The sequence below is a fragment of the Rhinolophus sinicus genome, chromosome 15 (genome assembly GCF_057876585.1).
Source record: "Rhinolophus sinicus isolate RSI-liver-muscle chromosome 15, RSI-T2T, whole genome shotgun sequence".
Lineage (NCBI taxonomy): Eukaryota > Metazoa > Chordata > Mammalia > Chiroptera > Rhinolophidae > Rhinolophus > Rhinolophus sinicus.
Genome location: NC_142515.1, coordinates 122,245,953 through 122,260,001, shown reverse-complemented (window position 1 = coordinate 122,260,001; position 14,049 = coordinate 122,245,953). Strand labels below are relative to the sequence as shown.

The 14,049-nt window shown below is 34.6% G+C and overlaps 1 pseudogene; it reads left to right on the top strand.

Moving 5' to 3' along the window:
• LOC109437353 (exportin-4-like) overlaps positions 1–9,264 on the top strand; it is a 35,570-nt pseudogene extending 26,306 nt beyond the window's left edge.
• The last annotated feature ends 4,785 nt before the right edge of the window (positions 9,265–14,049 follow it).

Here is a 14,049-nt window from a genome sequence, read left to right as displayed (position 1 = left end):
TAAACCTAAATATTTCTCTTAACTGACATACACTTTTCTTGCCCTATACCAGATACTTACGGACTGTACATGGAGATGGTTTAATCACTTGCCATTCTCTTTGAATTCTTATGATTATGTAGTAACTGAATTCTTTCTATTTTAATGAGCAGTTTTCATCTCTATGCATGTACTTTGTTCTTAAGATATTTTCATATTTTTAATACTTTATTTTTACAGACACTATACAAACATATGAACATATTTAAATAGCACACAAACATACTTCTAGTGGGACAATATCTCTTGAATTTGTTCACATTAGTGGTTAGCAATAATGACAACTTGAAGAAGTATACTCTCCCATATCTTGTAAAATTAAGGCATGCTATAATCACTTAGTATTTCACAAGAAATGTTTTAAACATATTATCTTAGACGTTTGCTCTTCTCTTAGTATATGTAAGTTAATATAGTAACAAGTTTACTCAAAATTCTAAAATATACAATATAAACCGCATTCGATTTAAGAATTTGTACACCAGTTTTCTCCCATAAAAATAATAAACCCAATTCAAGAAATAGAGGCATATTACAAAACATGTATTATAGTAATTCAGAATTACATGAAGTTTCAAGTAATGGCTCTATTTTAGCTTATTAATATTGACCTAATTATTATTTTAACATACTTTTAATGAGGTGCTTTACAAATAACTTAAATATTGGATGCTCATCAAGTTTCCAATGCAAGAAATAGCCAATTAATAGTCTCTGATTTAAACTATGGTGAACCTATCTTCAAAACTTGTTGTTTGGCTTTTCCTATTACTCAGAATAAAAATAAAAAGCTGTAAAAAGTATTACAAGGCTCTGTGTAACCTGGGCCCTTGTTATAGCTGACCTCGTCTCTTACCAGTATTCTGCTTTTTCATCCACTAACGCCATTGTGGTTTGTTGCTGTTCCTTGGAACATACCTCAGGGCCTTTGCACAAGCTATCTCCTCAGTCCAGACTATGCTATCCACAGTTATCTATTTGGCTTACTCCCTTTACCTCCTTCACATTTTTGCTAAATATCAGAAACCCTAATTTGAATACTCATAATAGTCACTGTCACAATATGTTTAGACTCTAACAATGCATAAGTGAAAATCTGCCAAACAGAAGTCCAGAAAACATTGAGACAAATGAAAAACAAGGAAAAAAAAACCCTTAAGAAAACATGCATGTATATTATCAGCCTTCCTTATAGTCTTCCTTGTATCCTTTTCCAAAAAACTGGAACTCTTTAGCCCATATAATCATAAAAAGAAAACTTTAAAAGGATAATGGGTGTAAGATTCAAGCTAATACAAATTTCTCGGGAACCAGAATTTAAATGAAGTTCACTGTACACAATGGGCATTGTGAGGAGTAAGGTGATAATTTAAATTTTAACAAAATTTTCTTGACATGAATTTCAGTGAGTTTGTGAATCCAATGTTATATTTTTATCAACTTCTGAATATGTGAGTGGAATGGGATATTTGGTACATAGCAGCACTCTCACTTGGGCTACTTGACTTTTGAAGTCTAATCAACTTATGATAGGACAGACACACTAATACTCATAATAACAAAAACAAAAATGTTTGCTATTTTCCATTCCTGAAGGAGTTGAAAATTTGTGTGAACATCAAACACTTGAAAGATGCCAGCCCTATAATTCACAGCATATCCTTACTCTCTTGACTACTCTGATTACTGTAAAAGACTAATAAATCTTTAATAATCAATTACTGTAAAGTTATTTAGTAGGCCCAACTGTGCCTACTATGCAAATGTATTCTGCTTATTAGAGCATGCAAATATATGTCTTGGCAATTAGTATGCTTTTATTGATCTAGGAATTTCAATGGAACACAAATTAAAACAGAGTCTCTTGCTTTCACCTGGAAGGAACTGCCTCTGGGATACTCTGCCTCTGGGATATATCAGCACTCTAGTTAGTTCTGTGTCATAATGCTATAACAACATTAACAGCAACGCCAACTAGCATTTATCATTTATATATGTTAACATACTCTGTTCATTTTCTGCATAAACCCAATGAAAGAGTTAATATTATCCCTAGGAATAACTAATAGTGAGGGTAGGATTAGCAAATTCCCTTTATGCCATAATAAAAACACACAGGAAAACACGTGAGAGAAAAAGGAAAATATATTTCTTGAAAATGTCAGTACTCTCAGTGGTCCAGAGCACGTACTAGTTTTCTGTTGCTATGTGACAACAGAAAGCTTCTCTGCTACAGACCTAGAAGCTTAAAACACAAATTTATAATCTGACAGTTCCCATGGGTCAGGAGTCTAGGCATGGCTTTTCTGGAATGTCTGCTCAGGATTTCACCAGGCTGAAATGAAGATGGCCGGACGATGCTGTGATTCTCATTGGAAACTTAGGGTTCTTTTGTGAGCTCACTGGTTTTCAGAAGTCATCTCCCTGCAGCTGTATGATTGATTGATATCCCTCTTTTTTTTCTAGATGTCAGACTGTTGTATTTATTAGATCAGAGAGACCAACCTGTACTTCTTTGCCACGTGGCCCAAGTGGCAGTTCACAAACTGTCCACTGCTTTCCTTCAGGCCTGCAGGTGAGTATGCCTCAGACTTCTTTCTCTGCATTCAGCTGGGAAAAACTCTACTTTTCAATAGCTCTCATTAGGTAGGCCCACCCTTGGGCCAAAAAATAGTAGTGGTATTTCATATTCACAAGTTCCACCCACACTAATGGGGATTATAGAGGGCAAATACACAACATGCGAGAATGCTGCTGATCACAGCATGTCTGGATTTTCCCTCCAAAGTGAAGGATGTGCTTGCTGGTCCTTAACCTCCCTGCTTCCCCTCTCCCCCATCCAAAAGAGCTGTCCTACTTTTACTCTGCTATTTGATAATTTTTCACTGTGTACTGGAGTTCAGAGAAAGAGAAAGCAATTGAGCTGGTCAAGATTGATGTTAGCAGCTTTATCACTGTTCAGGATCTAACAGATTCAATGCTGCTGCAAGTGTGGACAGCAGATCAATGTCATGTGGAACACACTGATAAGAGTATCACAGCAGGTTCTCCTGAGATATGGAGTTTTTAAAAATGTCTCTTTAACACTGAATATTGTAATTTAAAAACAGTAGACTTATCTTTTAGAGAAAACTGAATATGTGGACTTAGAGCACCGACCAAGGGCTATAAGCTTGCATTATGTTCTCAGTGCTTGTTCATCTGCCTAACCATAAATTTGGGCATGACTGGAAGTACCCCCACTATTACGTGGTATAGTGTATATAAAAGAGTCCCTAACAGACGCTGAAGGCAGAAAGGAGTTATGTGAATAGGTTTATCACACTCTCAGGGTACTATCTCAGGGTCTCCCTTTCCCTAACCTCAAAGTATAAGCGATTACTAATAAGTATGTTACTAAATATTAAAAAATGCAAATATGATACATAATATACACATTTCTTTCAGTAAGTCAGCACTATTCAGAAATAGACAACTTCTTCTAACTATAAAATAATTCTAACACGTCAATATATGCATGCAGAATTTCACTATGACATTTGGAAGAAATATAAATTTGTAATTAGAAATATCAATTAGACATTTTAGCTGATGTAAAGAGAAATATTTGTTTACAGAAAAAAGATACATAATTGTATATGTAGGATGATCACAACTGAATATAAAAAAAAAAATTTCCACAAATTACACACAGAGACTGCTAATTAGAAGGAAATAAGTGAAACATCTGCATGTCATTGGAGTTTAGGTGATGGCCCTTAATATATAATATTCTCTTATTTAAATATACATACTTCCCAAATGTTATTTTAGCTGCACAGTCTTTAAAATATTGAAAAAGTAAACATGAGACAACTGACATGTTTCATTCCAGTTAGTTTTTTAAATTGTCTCTTTAGAGTAAAATGTATTTGTCTAAATACTTTATTTCACATAAAATGTAATTTTGGTTAAGTATGTATGTAAAACATACATTTATCTATACAAAACAGTTTTATTTTTAGAATCAGAACATTTAATATTAGTAAAGTTCTAAAATGTTAAGAATATAAGAGAAATTTTAAAAAGACTTGTTACAGGGCTGGCCCAGTGGCTCAGGGGGTTAGAGCTCCATGCTCCTAACTCCGAAGGATACTGGTTCGACTCCCGCAAGGGGTGGTGGGCTGTGCCACCTGCAACTAGAAAACGGCAACTGGACCTGGAGCTGAGCTGCGCCCTCCACAACTGAGACTGAAAGGACAACTACTTGAAGCTGAACGGCACCCTCCACAACTAAGATTGAAAGGACAACGAATTGACTTGGAAAAAAGTCCTGAAAGTACACACTGTTACCCAACAAAGTCCTGTTCCCATTCCCCCAATAAAAATAAATAAATAAATAAATAAATAAATAAATAAATAAATAAATAAAAAAGACTTGTTACAAATTTGTTATAAAACAGTAATCAGAATCTTTAATTACTCTTCGTTCATTAATTTGCTACGTATCTTAGAAATATGCTTCAAGACATTTCAGTTGATATTTTTTCCTTAAGTTCCAAATGTTGACACTTAAAGAAAATTTTAATTTTGGTTTTATTTAACCTAAATCAAGTGTAGACATTAAAACTACATTAAACTTTACTTTTCTTAAGTCTATATAAAAATGATTTTAAATATCCATTTTACAGTTTTCTTCAATTATTTGATTTCCATTAATGAGTTATTTACAAATTTAATATTTTCTCATCTATACTGTTAATTTTGTTACCTCTACTCTTTTGGCTTTTTGTGTTAATTCTTTAAAGACATACTTCTCCAATTTAAATCATTTTTTCCTAATGTGTAAACAATTTTATCAGCTCATACCCTGAAAATGCCAAATATTTACTATACTTTATTAGGAAACCACAGATATTTTTTGACCATATAACTTTAAAACAACAACATCTCTAACAAAAACTTCATATCCTTTTTTTTTTTTATGGTGTGTGCTGTTATAATATACTTTTAAATAAAAGGAGACATTGCATGAACATTAATTAGTTTTTTTTCCTCCAAATATACTGAAAAATTGAAATTATATTGTCATTATATTTTGTGTTGGTTTTTATAGAAATAAGTTACATAATGTAACAATGTAAAACTCGATCTAATTATAATTTTCCCCATTGGATATAATATCACTAGTTTTACCCTAACATTATTTAGAACAACCATCCATGACAAGTATCCACAAAACAGATTGCAAAAGAAGACTATCCACATCTAACCTAACATGCATAATTTCTCCCTCTTTTCATTTAGCACAAAAATTTTAATTTGAAGGAGAAATACTTGGTCTGCTAAACACATCTAGCTCATATCCTGAGAAACCTGATCTTTTAAAGATCATGAAATTTCTTCTGAAATGTTCTATAAACAGTACTAGCAGCTGAATTTTCCAAGAGGACACCTATATTATTATACTTTCATTTAGAGCAATTTTAAATGCCGAAAAAAATAAATAAATAAATAAAGGGAAAATGGTAAGATAGTAAGATTCTATTTAGATTTTAAAATGTTAGGTATCAGTAATGCTTTGGTATAGGATTCATCAGGTGAGGGTGAAGAAAGAGGCATTTAAGATTATTACCCCTTTTTAAGAAATAAAGCACATGAATCTTAGAGGGCTTTCATCCTCAAAGCCTAGAAGCAATATTCAAAGCTAGATCTGTCTAGTTTTATAGCTGTGGTTTGAAACAACATATTTTACTTTTCTCCACTGATTGCACGTGTAGTAATTCTAATATAATATTTGATTTAAAAATTGTATGCATCACATTTTATAACTGTATTCCTATATTAATAGATATTCAATGGTAGCTAACAACTTAATTAGAATAGGTATTCAGAATAAATAAGAAATCTATCAAATATTCCCCCAAAAAATAATAGTTTCTAAGATTGCACTATCTAACCAATGTGTCAAGACATACAATGTTGGGTCACAGGCAGATGACCATCAAGGAAATGGAGTCCTGGAGGCATCCTGCTGCCTAGGATTTACCTTTTATGGCTATATGATAGGACAATCTAGAGATTTTTGGAAGGGAAAGACCTGTTTCACTCATGCAATTTGGGGAACTGGTTATTTAGCTAAGGGAGTAGGAGAATCTTAATATTTAAACAAATCGTATGCCTATACAAAAAGCATGCTGAATATACATCAGCCTGGTTATAGGTGTGCCTGAGATACTGACCTTCTCAGCCCTTTTGTGGTCAAGTAGGGCTTGGGCAGCCCGTTGCCTCATCTGGTTGGTGCCCTGGAATAGTCGCCTCCAGCCAGAAGTAGCCTAGGTCAGGTTACCTCACTGAGCCATAGAAATGTTATTTCCTGTCTCTCCTGTCATTATCTGTGACCCACTTTTCTAAGTCAAAGTAGAGATATGTCACCACTCCCCAATTTACACTAATTGTATACAATCATTTTTTTTAAGGAAATTAAGTAATGTGTTTTGCTTATTATATTTATCTGTATTTGCGGTATCTTTTTGTTATTCATTAATAAAGTTAACTGGAATACAGCCAGTTGAAGCAAGAAAGGTAGGTTATAAATGTGGCTTCCATAATGTACTGTGTAAATGTGGAATATAATTGTATTTATTTTTTATAGCCTCAAATCGCCTCACTGGTAAGAAGACGGGATTGCAAGTGATTCATCCAAATAACGATTATGTGTTGAGTTTTTGCTAATCTTTAAAATATCCCGAGTCTGTGACATCAGACACTTACACATTTGAAAGCACGTCTAAATTTAAAAAAGGCATTTGAAGGCAGTTTTCACAATCATATGATAAACAGTGTCTGTAGGTGCACTGGGTGTATTTGAGAAAGAGAAGAGAACCCAGGGGCTGGAGTCAAGCACATCTCTGGTTTGAATTCAAGTTCTAACACAAACTCCCCAGAGCACACAATTTCATCTATCTAAGCTCCAATTTCCTTAGAAATAAATTTGATTTAAAATAGTACATACGGCCGCCATCCTGGCCAACCACACTGACCTCTTCTGGTGCAGGCCCGGAGACACCGGCTGACACTCGGCAGCAAGCAGCCTGCTCGCGGGCGCTCAGTCGTCTCCTCCCAGGCCGCCCAGACCCTAGTGGCCACACCAGGCCTGCGTGGGCCGCCACAGGGCATGGAGGGCGCCTGTCACAGGATTGCGAGCTCCTGGCTGGGGCTCTGGATCGCCCAGGCGAGTGATTGGCAGCTGAGGCCCCGTTCTCATAAAGCAGCACGTTGAAGGTCATTAAAGGGAGCCCATCAAGGCTGCTTGCTGCACTGGGGCTCTAAAGTGATTGCTCACCTGGGGAGCGTTGCCAAATTTCTGGGAGCACAACTTCCGTGGTCAACAATGAACAACAGCAGCATACAGAGCACACAGTCGTATCATTTAGGAACTCAAATGTCACCATTTGCAGTTGGCAAGCATATTTTGGAAGGTCATGATTTGGAAGTTAACAGTTGAAGACAGATGAGGAAAGTTGGTTAAAAGTATAATTGGTGATTATCTACCACCTGCCTGAGGTGCCTTTTGAGAGAGACTAACCTCTTTGTGCTGTGAAAGCAAAGTCTGACTAAAAACAAAAACAAACAAAAAACAACAACAATAAAAACCTGAAATGAGTAAAGCAGACTATATCTTCTTTGAAGCTGCCACAGCCATAATGGTAGCAGTTTTCCCAGAGTGGATTTTCTTGGGAAAAGGCAACATCACATCACTACAAACACTCCTTTTAACCGACATCTAACAAAGGCCTAACCTCCACAATGTGTTCAGAAGCAGATTCCCTCAGCAGGATCATTGTAAAACAACTGTAGTTGAAAAACAAGGCTAGTCAGATCAATTGACTACGAAGGTTTTCCATGAAATCAGCTAGCTGATAAGTAGTGGCAATCCTCTGTGCAAACTGGGGCCTGTTGTATTCTAACTGTGCTGCAGAATGAATACCCAAGTTCAGGTAAAACTAGCAACATTGCACTGAGTGTGGAATTCCACGGTAACTGGAAAAGAGTTTTTCAGGCAGAAGACTTTCCTTAAATGTTGAAGTTCTGTAGGAATTCATTAGGAGAGAAAACCTCAATGCTCAGATGTTTGGTAGTTCAGCATTACTTTACACCCGCCAATCAACTCTTCCACTGAAACTTTCTCCCTTCCAAGGTGGGCAGACATTATATAGCTGTGTTTGAATCCTCACACAATGTGCTGTTAAAGCCAACATAGTCCTGGTGGGAGACTTCTCTGGGCAGCAGAGTTCTGAAGCTTTTCCTAACAGTACATGGACAAATCAGAGGAGATTCAGATAGGGCACAAGATCCTTTACGGTGCCTCGCCAGTTGCCTTCTCTTCATGAGCCTGTCTTCCCCCGTGAAAGAACACAGGTCGACTATTTAGCACACTTAGTTGTGAGATTACCAAAAGTTATCACTGGAATTGAAATAGAAGATTCTGAACGTGTGGGAACCTCCAGCATTATCAGCAACCTGATAATTGTTTTCCCTTGAGATATTTTAACTGCCATTCCAAATGAACTTTTCTTCTCCTTGGTTAACTGCCTCACACACCTCACTTGTTTTGGTTGAAGGGCTGCATTAGAAGAAGTCTTGATAAAGATGGCGTAGTATACATATACATATACAAGGTTCTGACAAATTGCTGGACTAGTCCTGGCTAACTTTGATCCAATATGACATACATTTTCATACAGGTCATTTTTGTTTTGTTTCTTTTATCCACATGCAGTTCAAGTTTTCAGTTCTTATATTCAGTGCCACCTAGCTACACCAAAAGGCATAAGGAATCTGATTGCCAATGGCATGGTCTCTCATGAGGAAAATGAAATAAGTGAATATAAAAAGGATGGTCAAGACCAGTTTTAGATCAACTAGCCAGTGTAGTAATGCTAGGAAGAATTACTGTAGAACACTGTATACCTCTTCTGACAAGGTACACATAGTACAAAGAAATTCCAGGGAGCAAATATTATCTATTGACAGTTCTGTTCAGAGTAATTCAAGTGCTGAAAGACTTTAAACACCCCACCCTGTTTCCCAGCACACTGGACCAAATGGACAGACACATACAACTGATTGCATTCTTCGGCTTTGCATTTGGAGCCCAGGCACTATAGCAGACATCACAGAGACATTATGGAAAACATGACAATGAGAAATGATTTGACCCACATCAGTAAAAACTTGGAGTGACAAGTTTTCAAATACCTGTTGTAAAACTGGATTGTTCGTAAAACAATGTTTTAATGTTTAATATGTCACAAACAATAAATCACAATCCTTCTTTTTAAAAAGCATACACCTATAAAGTTTATGTAAATATTAAATAAAGTAATATATTGAGCATAATTGTTACAGTCCCTGGTACATAATTCTTACTTAATATTGTTTTATTACTAAAGTTGTGACCCTTATAGGGAGAGGATTATTTATATCCAGGCTAGAATCTCACCTGTCACTTTGGTTAGTTAAAAAAAAGAGCTAAGTGTAGGCATGGTGAATGAAGCTATCCCAGCTATACAGCGGACATAGAGATGTCCAGTGTTTACTGTACCTCAATTCTAAACAGGCTCCTTAAATTGCCTGGAGTCTGCACCCAGAGGCTGAGTTAGCCTTCAATTGAGAATAGTTACATAAAAAAAAAAAAAAAAAAAATTAAAAATTAACTAGCTAAACCAGAATATATAAATGTTTAAAAGGAGCTATAATAGAGTTATCACTTGACATATTTTATTACTGTTTTCCATTCTCAATAGGTGATTACTCCATTGTAATGTTAAAATTCAGGCTTATAAATACTGTCTATAAGACTATAAAGCCTTTTTTTTTCTTTCTGTACTCTCTCGTCTTTGTCTTGGCAGCCATTTCAGTCTATCACTATGAAAAAGAGACAGACATCAGCAATATGTAGTGAAACAAGATTTAAAAAATAGAATACTCTCGAAAATTAAGTAAGGTAAGCTTAGTATTAATTATGCCTAATTAATCAAGCTTTTCATTGAACGAGATCCAGTGAATTGAAGAATAGTTGGCTTGATATTAGACAGTGTTTGAAAGTATTCTATTTTTGGAAAAAAAATACATTTTTGCAGATTAGATAGAGTGTGCCTAAATTTTACCAATACAATTTAGCCAAAAAGTGCTAAACTGATTTTTTCATTATAAATTCATACCTAGATTTTCAAAAGTTTCTATCATCCCACTCTGCTGCCCTTCCCCACTGGGTTACATGAAATCAACAAAATATATTTACCGAGACATTGTGCATATATTCTTCAGTCTGCATATTTGAGGGGGGTGGTCTCTGAGATATAAGCAAAAATGCCATGTAGATTTTAAGCTCCAACACTTACTAGCTATGTGAATTTGGATACGATAAACTCTGCAAACCTCAATTTTTACATTTTAAAATTGGAGAAAAAATTTGCTGCATAAAGATGTTATATAGATTCAATGATGTCAATCCCTCTTCTACAGAATCTGTTACCTGGTAGACATTGGATGTTTCCTTCTCCTGTCCCATCGATGAGCATACAAGTAAGTCTATATCTAAGAGAGAAGAGATTTAGGGGTGTTTAAGTGTGGATATTATTACTATTATGGCTGTTGATTATATTCCGGATGATAATTGGAAATACTGTCCATGGTATCAGCCACTTCTGATGCGTAACATGGGTGTGCTGATTAGTTTGCATGTTTAGCTAAACTATTGTTACATTTTATAGATAGAATAAATTGAGGGTACCCACTTGTGCTACTCAAATAAATAAGAGAGTGATTTAAAGTGCAATGCTAATTAATCCTTTGAGAAATAGCCTTACCTTAGATTTATATAGGTTTTTAAATAAATATGAATTTGCTGATTGAGTTAGTTCTCTCTAAACATCTGTGGTCTGTTATATAACAGCATTCTCTGTACTGGAGAATTCTGAATACTTAACATCTACTTTTTTTTTTTTTTTAATTAGGGATTAAAATAATTTTTACCTCACCGAAGAGTTATAGGGTTGAGTATATTGTGACCCTTTATATTCATTAATTGAAGTTACACAATTCCATTCTCAGATCAGTGTCTTAAAAGTGCTATTTGTGACAACATGGATGGATCTTGAGATTATTGTGCTACGTGAAATAAATCAGACAGAAAAAGTCGAGAACCATATAATTTCACTGATATGTAGTATATAAACTGAAAACAGCAAAAGAACAAGACAAACAAATGAAGAAACAAGAACTCATAGACACAGACAATAATTTAGTGGTTACCAGAGGGTAAGGGGGGAGAAGGGTGGTAGATAAAGGTAAAGGGATCAAATATGTGATGATGAAAGGAGAACTCACTCTGGGTGGTGAACACACAGTGTGATATATAGATGATGTGTTACAGAATTATACACGTGAAACCTATGTAACTTCACTAACAATTGTCATTCAAATACCCCCATGATGAGATTTCAAAGTCATTTTTGTCTTTTATGAAAAATACCTGCAATACGTGACTATGGATAATTTATTTTGTGTATCAATAACTTGTTCCTTTTCATTGTTGAGTAACATTTTATTATGAATGTACCCCCATTTGTTTATCCGTTCCCCAGGTGGGGGACATTGGTTTTTTTCCCTTTTGTTGGTGATTTGAAAAACTCTTATATACGCATAGGTATGTGTGTGAACACAGATTCAATTCCCTTGGATAAATATCTAGGAGTGAGATGGCTGAGATATAGTAAGTATATGTTTAACTTTATAAGAAACTACCCACTTTTGTTTTCATAATGACTGTATCATTTTGTATAAGTGAGATTAACCAGTTATATGTGAAATTTCCAGTTCTGAATTATTTTCCAGCACCTAGTACTTGGTCAATTTTAACCTTTCATTCTAATGGGTATTACTGGTAATTTAGCACAGTTGTGATAAGTTTCCCTAATGACTAATTAGATTGACATCTTTTTATATGCTTATTTGTCCCTTGTATATCGTCTATGGTAGGTTTCTGATCAAATCTGACAATTATCTTATTTCATTCTTTCTTATCTTATTGTTGAGTTTTGAGAGCTCTTTATATTTTCTAGACATTAATCATTTATAACACATGTGATTTGCAAATATTTCTTCCTAGTCTATGTTTTAGTATTTTAATTCTCTTAACAGAGTTTTTCACAGAACAGTTTCTCAATTTTTATTTTATATATTGCATCCTTTGGTTATATCTAAAAACACTTTGGCTAACCCAATATTGCAAAGATTTTCTGGTAAAAGTTTTATAATTCTGCATACCAATGTTTGAAGTATAAATTTCAGACATTATTTGAATTCTTTTTTTTTTTCTTCTTTCTCTCTTTCTCTCTTTCTTTCTCACTTTCTTTTCTTTCTTTAATATGAAATTCTAGTTGTACCAGAATTGGTTGTTTAACAGACTATATTTTGCTCTGTTGAATTTATTTTGCTTTTTTGTCAAAAATCATTTTGACCATGTTTGTATGGATTGAAACAAAGAAAGCGAGAAAGACAAAAAGAAGGTGGAGGAGAGGAAGTGAGTAAAAGAGAAAAAGAAATAAGTGTTCACTCAGAAGACATATATAATTAAGTATCTGCATCGGGGTTTTCTGAAAATGGTTCTAGTGCACATTATTTTATGCTCTTGAGTAGGTACACAAAACAAAAAAACTAAATAAAGTAGGTTAAGGTAGGATTGTAAATTTGCATGGATAATTTGACAAGTACAACCTGTCTTGCACATGTAGGTAACTGAAGGTAAATCGAGCAATTCAACTGTGTTGTCTCTTTTGTAATTAACATCTTAAATAAAAGACAAATTGCACTTTTAGATTTATATCCCAAGTTTCAGTTTTACCAAAAGACAAAAATTAGTGCATTACTTTAAAAAATATTACTCTTTATAAAAATCTATTGTCCAAATGTGCAAATGGCAAGTGTATCACATACTTTATACACCATTTCAGGTATTCTTGGCATTATTTGTCTCCTGATCTTTGGCCTCTTCGCTGAAAACTAAGCTAAATATGGCTTCAATCTTGTTCCTAGACCAAGTCTGATTGGGGAGATAGGAAAATAGATTTAAAATAACATAATTCATTCCACATGTAACTGTTAAAGGCCTACTACTCTCACTAAGATATGTCACCTCAGTGAACAAAAAAGTGCAAAAACTACATAAATAACTGACTTTGTAACATTACAATATATAACATTATTATATGTTAATGTAACATATAATATTATAGTGTTCTAAACAGACTGTAAAACAGTAGCACAATGACAGAAGATAAACATATTGTATGTGAGAAGTTGACAGGCACAATAAGAAAAAATAAACCACAGTAAATGTATCCAGATTATAAAGGTGGCGACTTAAACTCTGTTTGTAAGTTTTATTTGATACAGATGGTTTTAGCAACTACTTGAAGAGCACAATGTGTAGTTAGCTATAGAGCTATCACAGGAGACAGTATCTCAAGAAAAAAATAATAATAATAACAGTACAAAGTCCCTAAGGCATGAGCTCACCTGATGAATATACTAAAAAATAAGGAGGTCAAGGTAACTCAAGCAGAATGAAGAAGGGGGGAGAAAAAATATATGAGATCATGTGAAAACCGGAAGACAACTGTAAGGCCTTTGACATTTACTTGCATTCAAATGGGAACCATCATGGAGTTTTGAGTAGAGACGTGGCATTTTGACTTTTGTTTTAAAATGACTACAGTGTTGAAAACAGACTAACAGCAGCACAAGTAGAAGCAGGGGATGGATTATTTAGGCCCATATATCTCTGGAAACATAGTGTCATGGTTCTTAGGCTGGCAAAGTCAGGGAAGGCTTCCTGATGGAGGTTACCCTTGAACTGTCATGAAATACTGACTGAATTTTGTTGCCTACTTAATAAAAAATGAGTCCCTGATGGATAAGTTCAATAAGATGGATGATATGTATCTATATCTACAATATAGATAG